Source organism: Lolium perenne, chromosome 2, assembly GCF_019359855.2.
Source record: "Lolium perenne isolate Kyuss_39 chromosome 2, Kyuss_2.0, whole genome shotgun sequence".
Taxonomy (NCBI): domain Eukaryota; kingdom Viridiplantae; phylum Streptophyta; class Magnoliopsida; order Poales; family Poaceae; genus Lolium; species Lolium perenne.
Genome location: NC_067245.2, coordinates 273256762 through 273267821, shown reverse-complemented (window position 1 = coordinate 273267821; position 11060 = coordinate 273256762).

Here is an 11060-nt window from a genome sequence, read left to right as displayed (position 1 = left end):
AACCTCGTGGAACTGCCGACAGTCTTTGAGCAGATGACTGGATTTTTCAAGACTATCCTTCGGGTCGATGTAAGAATGCAAGTAACACGGTGCTTTGAGTTGCTCCGTAGCCGATAGATAAGGTGTGCGAAGACGGTTCTTGTTCGACTGCGTGTTGTGATATCCTCGTTCCTACTGTCGAGGGCGGGTTGCAACTTGCTCCTCTTCTTCACGGCGTGAATCCCTTCGTCTTTTCCTTTGCTCCTCTCTGCTACCGAAACTGCTTCGGCTGCCCTCTCCCATACTCCTAGGCAGGACTGCCAAAGCTGCTACTGGCGTGGTATCGTCTGGAACCAAAGTTCTTGGGCTTGGCGCGCTTGAATTAGGAAGGCGAAGAAACCCTCTAGAATCGATGATGAAGTGGACACCACCAAAAAAAGTATCCATGTTACCACGCGATTCCGTGGAGATCGGATGCGATGCCTCAGAGCGCGGCATGAACTCGAAGGACCCGCAACGAACTGAGTTTCCTGGACTTGGTGGAGTTGGTGACTCTAACACGAATGTTGCTAATGTAACTGGAACTGCCGATGACCTGCCTTGTGCCGACAAGTTTCCCACAGACGGCGCCAATTGTCGAGGGTACTCCTCGGCAATGCCCTCCGTTCGGGGCTTAGGGTTGATGGAATCCTGTAGGCTGACACGAGACATCGGTTATCAAACAAGCGGGGAAAGAGATTTATCCAGGTTCGGGGCCCTCGGTGAGGTAAAACCCTTACGTCCTGCCTGTCTGATCTTGATTATGAAAATATCGGGTTACAATGGGGTGCTGAAGGTTTCGGCTATGATCTCGTCGAGAGACTAAGTTCTGCGGGGACCTAGCTCTAGAATTATGGTGGCTATGGTTGCTAAGATTGCGTGTGTTCTCGGCAGCCCCTCTTCTGGCCCTTATATTGGGAGCTAGGTCTCGAGAGATCTGTCCGGGTACGACTAGGTTAGAAAGAGTCCTAGTTCTAAACTTTCCTTTTATTCTTCGTCTTCTTGTCTTGCTCTTCAAGAATCCCGCTTGCGAACCGACTGATACGTCTCCAACGTATCTATAATTTCTTATGTTCCATGCTAGTTATATGACAATACTCACATGTTTTATATACACTTTACATCATTTTTATGCATTTTCCAGCACTAACATATTAACAAGATGACGAAGCGTCAGTTCCTGTTTTCTGCTATTTTTGGTTTCAGAAATCCTACACAGGAAATATTCTCGGAATTGGACGAAACAAAAACCCACGGTCTTATTTTGCACGGAGCCTTCCAGAAGTCCAAAGAGGAGACGAAGAGGGGTGATACGCGTTCAACACGCGTCCGTTGGGAACCCCAAGAGGAAGGTGTGATGCGTACAGCGGCAAGTTTCCCTTAGTATGAAACCAAGGTTATCGAACCGGTAGGAGCCAAGAAGCACGTTGAAGGTTGATGGAGGCGGGATGTAGTGCGGTGCAACACCAGGGATTCCGGCGCCAACGTGGAACCTGCACAACACAACCAAAGTACTTTGCCCCAACGAAACAGTGAGGTTGTCAATCTCACCGGCTTGCTGTAACAAAGGATTAACCGTATTGTGTGGAAGATGATTGTTTGCAGAAAACAGTAGAACAAGTATTGCAGTAGATTGTATTTCAGTAAAGAGAATTGGACCGGGGTCCACAGTTCACTAGAGGTGTCTCTCCCATAAGATAAACAGCATGTTGGGTGAACAAATTACAGTTGGGCAATTGACAAATAAAGAGGGCATGACCATGCACATACATATCATGATGAGTATAGTGAGATTTAATTGGGCATTACGACAAAGTACATAGACCGCCATCCAACTGCATCTATGCCTAAAAAGTCCACCTTCAGGTTATCATCCGAACCCCCTCCAGTATTAAGTTGCAAAGCAACAGACAATTGCATTAAGTATGGTGCGTAATGTAATCAACAACTACATCCTTAGACATAGCATCAATGTTTTATCCCTAGTGGCAACAGCACAACACAACCTTAGAACTTTCATCACTTGTCCAGGTGTCAATGCAGGCATGAACCCACTATCAAGCATAAATACTCCCTCTTGGAGTTACAAGCATCTACTTGGCCAGAGCATCTACTAGTAACGGAGAGCATGCAAGATCATAAACAACACATAGATATAACTTTGATAATCAACATAACAAGTATTCTCTATTCATCGGATCCCAACAAACGCAACATATAGAATTACGAGATAGATGATCTTGATCATGTTAGGCAGCTCACAAGATCCGACAATGATAGCACAATGGGGAGAAGACAACCATCTAGCTACTGCTATGGACCCATAGTCCAGGGGTAGACTACTCACACATCACACCGGAGGCGACCATGGCGGCGTAGAGTCCTCCGGGAGATGAATCCCCTCTCCGGCAGGGTGCCGGAGGCGATCTCTGGATCCCCGAGATGGGATCGGCGGCGGCGGCGTCTCTGGAAGGTTTTCCGTATCGTGGCTCTCGGTACTGGGGGTTTCGCAACGGAGGCTATTTGTAGGCGGAAGGGCAGGTCAAGAGGCGGCACGGGGGCCCCACACCACAGGGCCGCGCGGCCAAGGGGGGGCCGCGCCGCCCTAGGGTGTGGCCCCCTCGTGGCCCCTCTTCGTCTCCTCTTCGGACTTCTGGAAGCTTCGTGGCAAAATAGGACCCTGGGCGTTGATTTCGTCCAATTCCGAGAATATTTTGTTACTAGGATTTCTGAAACCAAAAACAGCAGAAAACAACAACTGGCACTTCGGCATCTTGTTAATAGGTTAGTTCCAGAAAATGCACGAATATGACATAAAGTGTGCATAAAACATGTAGATAACATCAATAATGTGGCATGGAACATAAGAAATTATCGATACGTCGGAGACGTATCAGCATCCCCAAGCTTAGTTCTGCTCGTCCCGAGCAGGTAAAACGATAACACAGATAATTTCTGGAGTGACATGCCATCATAATCTTGATCATACTATTTGTAAAGCATATGTAGTGAATGCAGCGATCAAAACAATGTATATGACATGAGTAAACAAGTGAATCATAAAGCAAAGACTTTTCATGAATAGCACTTCAAGACAAGCGTCAATAAGTCTTGCATAAGAGTTAACTCATAAAGCAATAATTCAAAGCAAAGGCATTGAAGCAACACAAAGGAAGATTAAGTTTCAGCGGTTGCTTTCAACTTGTAACATGTATATCTCATGGATATTGTCAACATAGAGTAATATAATAAGTGCAATAAGCAAGTATGTAGGAATCAATGCACAGTTCACACAAGTGTTTGCTTCTTGAGGTGGAGAGAAATAGGTGAACTGACTCAACATTGAAAGTAAAAGAATGGTCCTCATAGAGGAAAAGCATCGGTTGCTATATTTGTGCTAGAGCTTTGGTTTTGAAAACATGAAACAATTTTGTCAACGGTAGTAATAAAGCATATGTATCATGTAAATTATATCTTATAAGTTGCAAGCCTCATGCATAGTATACTAATAGTGCCCGCACCTTGTCCTAATTAGCTTGGACTACCGGATCATCACAATGCACATGTTTTTACCAAGTGTCACAAAGGGGTACCTCTATGCCGCCTGTACAAAGGTCTAAGGAGAAAGCTCGCATTGGATTTCTCGCTATTGATTATTCTTCAACTTAGACATCCATACCGGGACAACATAGACAACAGATAATGGACTCCTCTTTTATGCATAAGCATGTAACAACAATTAATAATTTTCTCATTTGAGATTGAGGATATATGTCCAAAACTGAAACTTCCACCATGGATCATGGCTTTAGTTAGCGGCCCAATGTTCTTCTCTAACAATATGCATGCTTAACCATAAGGTGGTAGATCTCTCTTACTTCAGACAAGACGGACATGCATAGTAACTCACATGAAATTCAACAAAGAGTAGTTGATGGCGTCCCCAGTGAACATGGTTATCGCACAACAAGCAACTTAATAAGAGATAAAGTGCATAATTACATATTCAATACCACAATAGTTTTTAAGCTATTTGTCCCATGAGCTATATATTGCAAAGGTGATGATGGAATTTTAAAGGTAGCACTCAAGCAATTTACTTTGGAATGGCAGAAAATACCATGTAGTAGGTAGGTATGGTGGACACAAATGGCATAGTGGTTGGCTCAAGTATTTTGGATGCATGAGAAGTATTCCCTCTCGATACAAGGTTTAGGCTAGCAAGGCTTATTTGAAACAAACACAAGGATGAACCGGTGCAGCAAAACTCACATAAAAGACATATTGAAAACATTATAAGACTCTACACCGTCTTCCTTGTTGTTCAAACTCAATACTAGAAATTATCTAGACCTTAGAGAAACCAAATATGCAAACCAAATTTTAGCATGCTCTATGTATTTCTTCATTAATGGGTGCAAAGCATATGATGCAAGAGCTTAATCATGAGCACAACAATTGCCAAGTATCACATTACCCAAGACATTTATAGCAATTACTACATGTATCATTTTCCAATTCCAACCATATAACAATTTAACGAAGAAGAAACTTCGCCATGAATACTATGAGTAGAAACTAAGGACATACTTGTCCATATGCTAAAGCGGAGCGTGTCTCTCTCCCATAAAGTGAATGCTAGGATCCATTTTATTCAAACAAAACAAAAACAAAAACAAACCGACGCTCCAAGACAAGCACATAAGATGTGATGGAATAAAAATATAGTTTCAGGGGAGGAACCTGATAATGTTGTCGATGAAGAAGGGGATGCCTTGGGCATCCCCAAGCTTAGACGCTTGAGTCTTCTTAGAATATGCAGGGGTGAACCACCGGGGCATCCCCAAGCTTAGAGCTTTCACTCTCCTTGATCATGTTGCATCATACTCCTCTCTTGATCCTTGAAAACTTCCTCCACACCAAACTCGAAACAACTCATTAGAGGGTTAGTGCACAATAAAAATTAACATATTCAGAGGTGACACAATCATTCTTAACACTTCTGTACATTGCATAAAGCTACTGGACATTAATGGAACAAAGAAATTCATCCAACATAGCAAAAGAGGCAATGCGAAATAAAAGGCAGAATCTGTCAAAACAGAACAGTTCGTATTGACGAATTTTAAAATGGCACCAGACTTGCTCAAATGAAAATGCTCAAATTGAATGAAAGTTGCGTACATATCTGAGGATCATGCACGTAAATTGGCTTAATTTTCTGAGCTACCTACAGGGAGGTAGACCCAGATTCGTGACAGCAAAGAAATCTGGAACTGCGCAGTAATCCAAATCTAGTACTTACTTTTCTATCAAAGACTTTACTTGGCACAAAAAAATACAAAACTAAGATAAGGAGAGGTTGCTACAGTAGTAAACAACTTCCAAGACACAAAATAAAAACAAAGTACTGTAGGTAAAAACATGGGTTGTCTCCCATAAGCGCTTTTCTTTAACGCCTTTCAGCTAGGCGCAGAAAGTGTGTATCAAGTATTATCAAGAGATGGAATGTCAACATCATAATTTGTTCTCATAATAGAATCAAAAGGTAACTTCATTCTCTTTCTAGGGAAGTGTTCCATACCTTTCTTGAGAGGAAATTGATATTTTATATTACCTTCCTTCATATCAATGATAGCACCAACAGTTCGAAGAAAAGGTCTTCCCAATATAATGGGACAAGATGCATTGCATTCAATATCCAAGACAACAAAATCAACGGGGACAAGGTTATTGTTAACGGTGATGCGAACATTATCAACTTTCCCCAAAGGTTTCTTTGTAGAATGATCAGCAAGATTAACATCCAAATAACAATTTTTCAGCGGTGGCAAGTCAAGCATATTATAAATTTTCTTAGGCATAACGGAAATACTTGCACCAAGATCACATAAAGCATTACAATCAAAATCTTTAACCTTCATCTTAATGATGGGCTCCCAACCATCCTCTAGCTTTTTAGGAATAGAGGCTTCGCGCTCTAGTTTCTCTTCTCTAGCTTTTATGAGAGCATTTGTAATATGTTGCGTGAAAGCCAAATTTATAGCACTAGCATTAGGACTTTTAGCAAGTTTTTGCAAGAACTTTATAACTTCAGAGATGTGGCAATCATCAAAATTCAAACCATTATAATCTAAAGCAATGGGATCATCATCCCTAATGTTGGAAAAAATTTCAGCAGCTTTATCACGACGATTTCAATGATTTAAGCGATTTCAGGCAGTTCTCGCTTTGCATTAGAAGTGGAAACATTGCTAACACCAATTCTTTTATTATTAATAGTAGGAGGTGCAGCAACATGTGTAGCATTAGCATTACTAGTGGTGGTGATAGTCCAAACTTTAGCTACATTCTTCTCTTTAGCTAGTTTTTCATTTTCTTCTCTATCCCACCTAGCACGCAGTTCAGCCATTAATCTTATATTCTCATTAATTCTAACTTGGATGGCATTTGCTGTAGTAACAATTTTGTTATGATGATTTTCATTAGGCAAAACTTTCGATTTCAAAAGATCAACATCAGCAGCAAGACTATCGACTTTAGAAGCAAGTATATCAATTTTCCCAAGCTTTTCTTCAACAGATTTGTTAAAAGCAGTTTGTGTACTAATAAATTCTTTAAGCATGGCTTCAAGTCCAGGGGGTGAATTCCTATTATTGTTGTAAGAATTCCCATAAGAATTACCATAGCCGTTGCCATTATTATAAGGATATGGCCTATAGTTGTTACTAGAATTGTTCCGGTAAGCATTGTTGTTGAAATTATTATTTTTAATGAAGTTTACATCAACATGTTCTTCTTGTGCAACCAATGAAGCTAACGGAACATTATTAGGATCAATATTAGTCCTATCATTCACAAGCATAGACATAATACCATCAATCTTATCACTCAAGGAAGAGGTTTCTTCGACAGAATTTACCTTCTTACCTTGTGGAGCTCTTTCCGTGTGCCATTCAGAGTAGTTGATCATCATATTATCAAGAAGCTTTGTTGCTTCACCAAGAGTGATGGACATAAAGGTACCTCCAGCAGCTGAATCCAATAGGTTCCGTGAAGAAAAATTCAGTCCTGCATAAAAGGTTTGGATGATCATCCAAGTAGTCAGTCCATGGGTTGGGCAATTTTTAACCAAAGATTTCATTCTTTCCCAAGCTTGAGCAACATGTTCAGTATCTAATTATTTAAAATTCATTATGCTACTCCTCAAAGATATAATTTTAGCAGGGGGATAATATCTACCAATAAAAGCATCCTTGCATTTAGTCTATGAATCAATACTATTCTTAGGCAGAGATAGCAACCAATCTTTAGCTCTTCCTCTTAATGAGAAAGGGAACAATTTTAATTTTATAATGTCACCATCTACATCTTTATATTTTTGCATTTCACCTAGTTCAACAAAATTATTGAGATGGGCAGCAGCATCATCAGAACTAACACCAGAAAATTGCTCTCGCATAACAAGATTCAGTAAAGCAGGTTTAATTTCAAAGAATTCTGCTGTAGTAGCAGGTGGAGCAATAGGTGTGCATAAGAAATCATTATTATTTGTGGTTGTGAAGTCACACAACTTAGTATTTTCAGGGTTGGCCATTTTAGCAACAGTAAATAAAGCAAACTAGATAAAGTAAATGTAAGTAACTAATTTTTTTGTGTTTTTGATATAGCAAATAAAGTAAAACTAGCAACTAATTTTTTTGTATTTTGATTTAGTGCAGCAAACAAAGTAGTAAATAAAACTAAGCAAGACAAAAACAAAGTAAAGAGATTGAGAAGTGGAGACTCCCCTTGCAGCGTGTCTTGATCTCCCGGCAACGAGCGCCGAGAAAAAGCTGATTGATACGCGTTCAACACGCGTCCGTTGGGAACCCCAAGAGGAAGGTGTGATGCGTACAGCGGCAAGTTTCCCTCAGTATGAAACCAAGGTTATCAAACCAGTAGGAGCCAAGAAGCACGTTGAAGGTTGATGGAGGCGGGATGTAGTGCGGCGCAACACCAGGGATTCCGGCGCCAACGTGGAACCTGCACAACACAACCAAAGTACTTTGCCCCAACGAAACAGTGAGGTTGTCAATCTCACCGGCTTGCTGTAACAAAGGATTAACCGTATTGTGTGGAAGATGATTGTTTGCAGAAAACAGTAGAACAAGTATTGCAGTAGATTGTATTTCAGTAAAGAGAATTGGACCGGGGTCCACAGTTCACTAGAGGTGTCTCTCCCATAAGATAAACAGCATGTTGGGTGAACAAATTACAGTTGGGCAATTGACAAATAAAGAGGGCATGACCATGCACATACATATCATGATGAGTATAGTGAGATTTAATTGGGCATTACGACAAAGTACATAGACCGCCATCCAACTGCATCTATGCCTAAAAAGTCCACCTTCGAGTTATCATCCGAACCCCTCCGGTATTAAGTTGCAAAGCAACGAGACAATTGCATTAAGTATGGTGCGTAATGTAATCAACAACTACATCCTTAGACATAGCATCAATGTTTTATCCCTAGTGGCAACAGCACAACACAATCTTAGAACTTTCATCCTTTGTCCCGGTGTCAATGCAGGCATGAACCCACTATCGAGCATAAATACTCCCTCTTGGAGTTACAAGCATCTACTTGGCCAGAGCATCTACTAGTAACGGAGAGCATGCAAGATCATAAACAACACATAGATATAACTTTGATAATCAACATAACAAGTATTCTCTATTCATCGGATCCCAACAAACGCAACATATAGAATTACGATAGATGATCTTGATCATGTTAGGCAGCTCACAAGATCCGACAATGATAGCACAATGGGGAGAAGACAACCATCTAGCTACTGCTATGGACCCATAGTCCAGGGGTAGACTACTCACATATCACACCGGAGGCGACCATGGCGGCGTAGAGTCCTCCGGGAGATGAATCCCCTCTCCGGCAGGGTGCGGAGGCGATCTCTGGATCCCCGAGATGGGATCGGCGGCGGCGGCGTCTCTGGAAGGTTTTCCGTATCGTGGCTCTCGATGCGGGGGTTTCGCAACGGAGGCTATTTGTAGGCGGAAGGGCAGGTCAAGAGGCGGCACGGGGGCCCCACACCACGGGGCCGCGCGGCCAAGGGGGGCCGCGCCGCCTAGGGTGTGGCCCCCTCGTGGCCCCTCTTCGTCTCCTCTTCGGACTTCCGGAAGCTTCGTGGCAAAATAGGACCCTGGGCGTTGATTTCGTCCAATTCCGAGAATATTTCGTTACTAGGATTTCTGAAACCAAAACAGCAGAAAACAGAATCGGCACTTCGGCGTCTTGTTAATAGGTTAGTTCCAGAAAATGCACGAATATGACATAAAGTGTGCATAAAACATGTAGATAACATCAATAATGTGGCATGGAACATAAGAAATTATCGATACGTCGGAGACGTATCAAGGGGCGACGAGGCGGCCACACCCTAGGGGGCGCGGCCCCACCCCTGGGTGCGCCGCCCTATGGGGTGGGCCCCTCGAGCGTCCCCCGACTCTGCCCCTTTGCCTATATATTCTCTCCGTCGCGAAAACCCTAGTACCGAGAGCCACGATACGAGAAAAGTTACTGAGACACCGCCGCCGTCAACCCCATCTCGGGGGGTTCTGAAGATCGCCTCCGGCACCCTGCCGGAGAGGGGAATCATCACCGGAGGACTCTACATTGTCATGCCCGCCTCCGGATTGATGCGTGAGTAGTTAATCCTTGGACTATGGGTCCATAGCAGTAGCTAGATGGTTGTCTTCTCCTCTTGTGCTATCATGTTTAGATCTTGTGAGCTGCCTATCATGATCAAGATCGTCTATTTGTAATGCTACATGTTGTGTTTGTTGGGATCCGATGAATATGGAATACTATGTCAAGTTGATTATCGAACTATCATATATGTGTTGTTTATGATCTTGCATGCTCTCCGTTGCTAGTAGAGGCTCTGGCCAAGTTGATACTTGTAACTCCAAGAGGGAGTATTTATGCTCGATAGTGGGTTCATGCCTCCATTGAATCTGGGACAGTGACAGAAAGTTCTAAGGTTGTGGATGTGCTGTTGCCACTAGGGATAGAACATCGATGCTTTGTCTAAGGATATTTGTGTTGATTACATTACGCACAGTACTTAATGTTATTGTATGTTGTTTGCAACTTAATACTGGAAGGGGTGCGGATGCTAACCCGAAGGTGGACTTTTTAGGCATAGATGCATGCTGGATAGCGGTCTATGTTCTTTGTTGTAATGCCCTAAGTAAATCTCATAGTAGTCATCATGATATGTATATGCATCTCTATTTGTCAATTGCCCAACTGTAATTTGTTCACCCAACATGCTATTTATCTTAATGGAGAGACACCACTAGTGAACTGTGGACCCCGGTCCATTCTTTTACATCTGAAATACAATCTACTGCAATCTCTGTTATCTGTTGTTCTTCGCAAACAAACATCATTCTCCACACCATACGTTTAATCCTTTGTTTACAGCAAGCCGGTGAGATTGACAACCTCACTGTTAAGTTGGGGCAAAGTATTGTGATTGTGTTGTGCAGGTTCCACGTTGGCGCCGGAATCCCTGGTGTTGCGCCGCACTACACTCCTCCACCAACAACCTTCACGTGGCCTTCATCTCCTACTGGTTCGATAACCTTGGTTTCTTTCTGAGGGAAAACTTACTGCTGTGCGCATCACACCTTCCTATTGGGGTTCCCAACGGACGTGTGCATCACGCGCCATCAAGACTGTTTTCTGGCGCCGTTGCTGGGGACCTAAAGAAAAGTTACACCACAAAGATTTCTATCTCCCACGTCAACTGCACGCCAGCAACTGTTTTCTGGCACCGTTGCCGGGGAGATCAAGACACGCTGCAAGGGGAGTCTCTCACATCCAATCTCTTTACTTTGTTTATTGTCTTGCTTTACTTTTTTTTTCTGTCTTGTTTGCTTTCTTTATATCAAAAACACAAAAAAATTAGTTACTTGTTTTACTTTATTTAATTCGGTTTTGCTTTGTTTATTTTTACTATTGCTAAAATGAG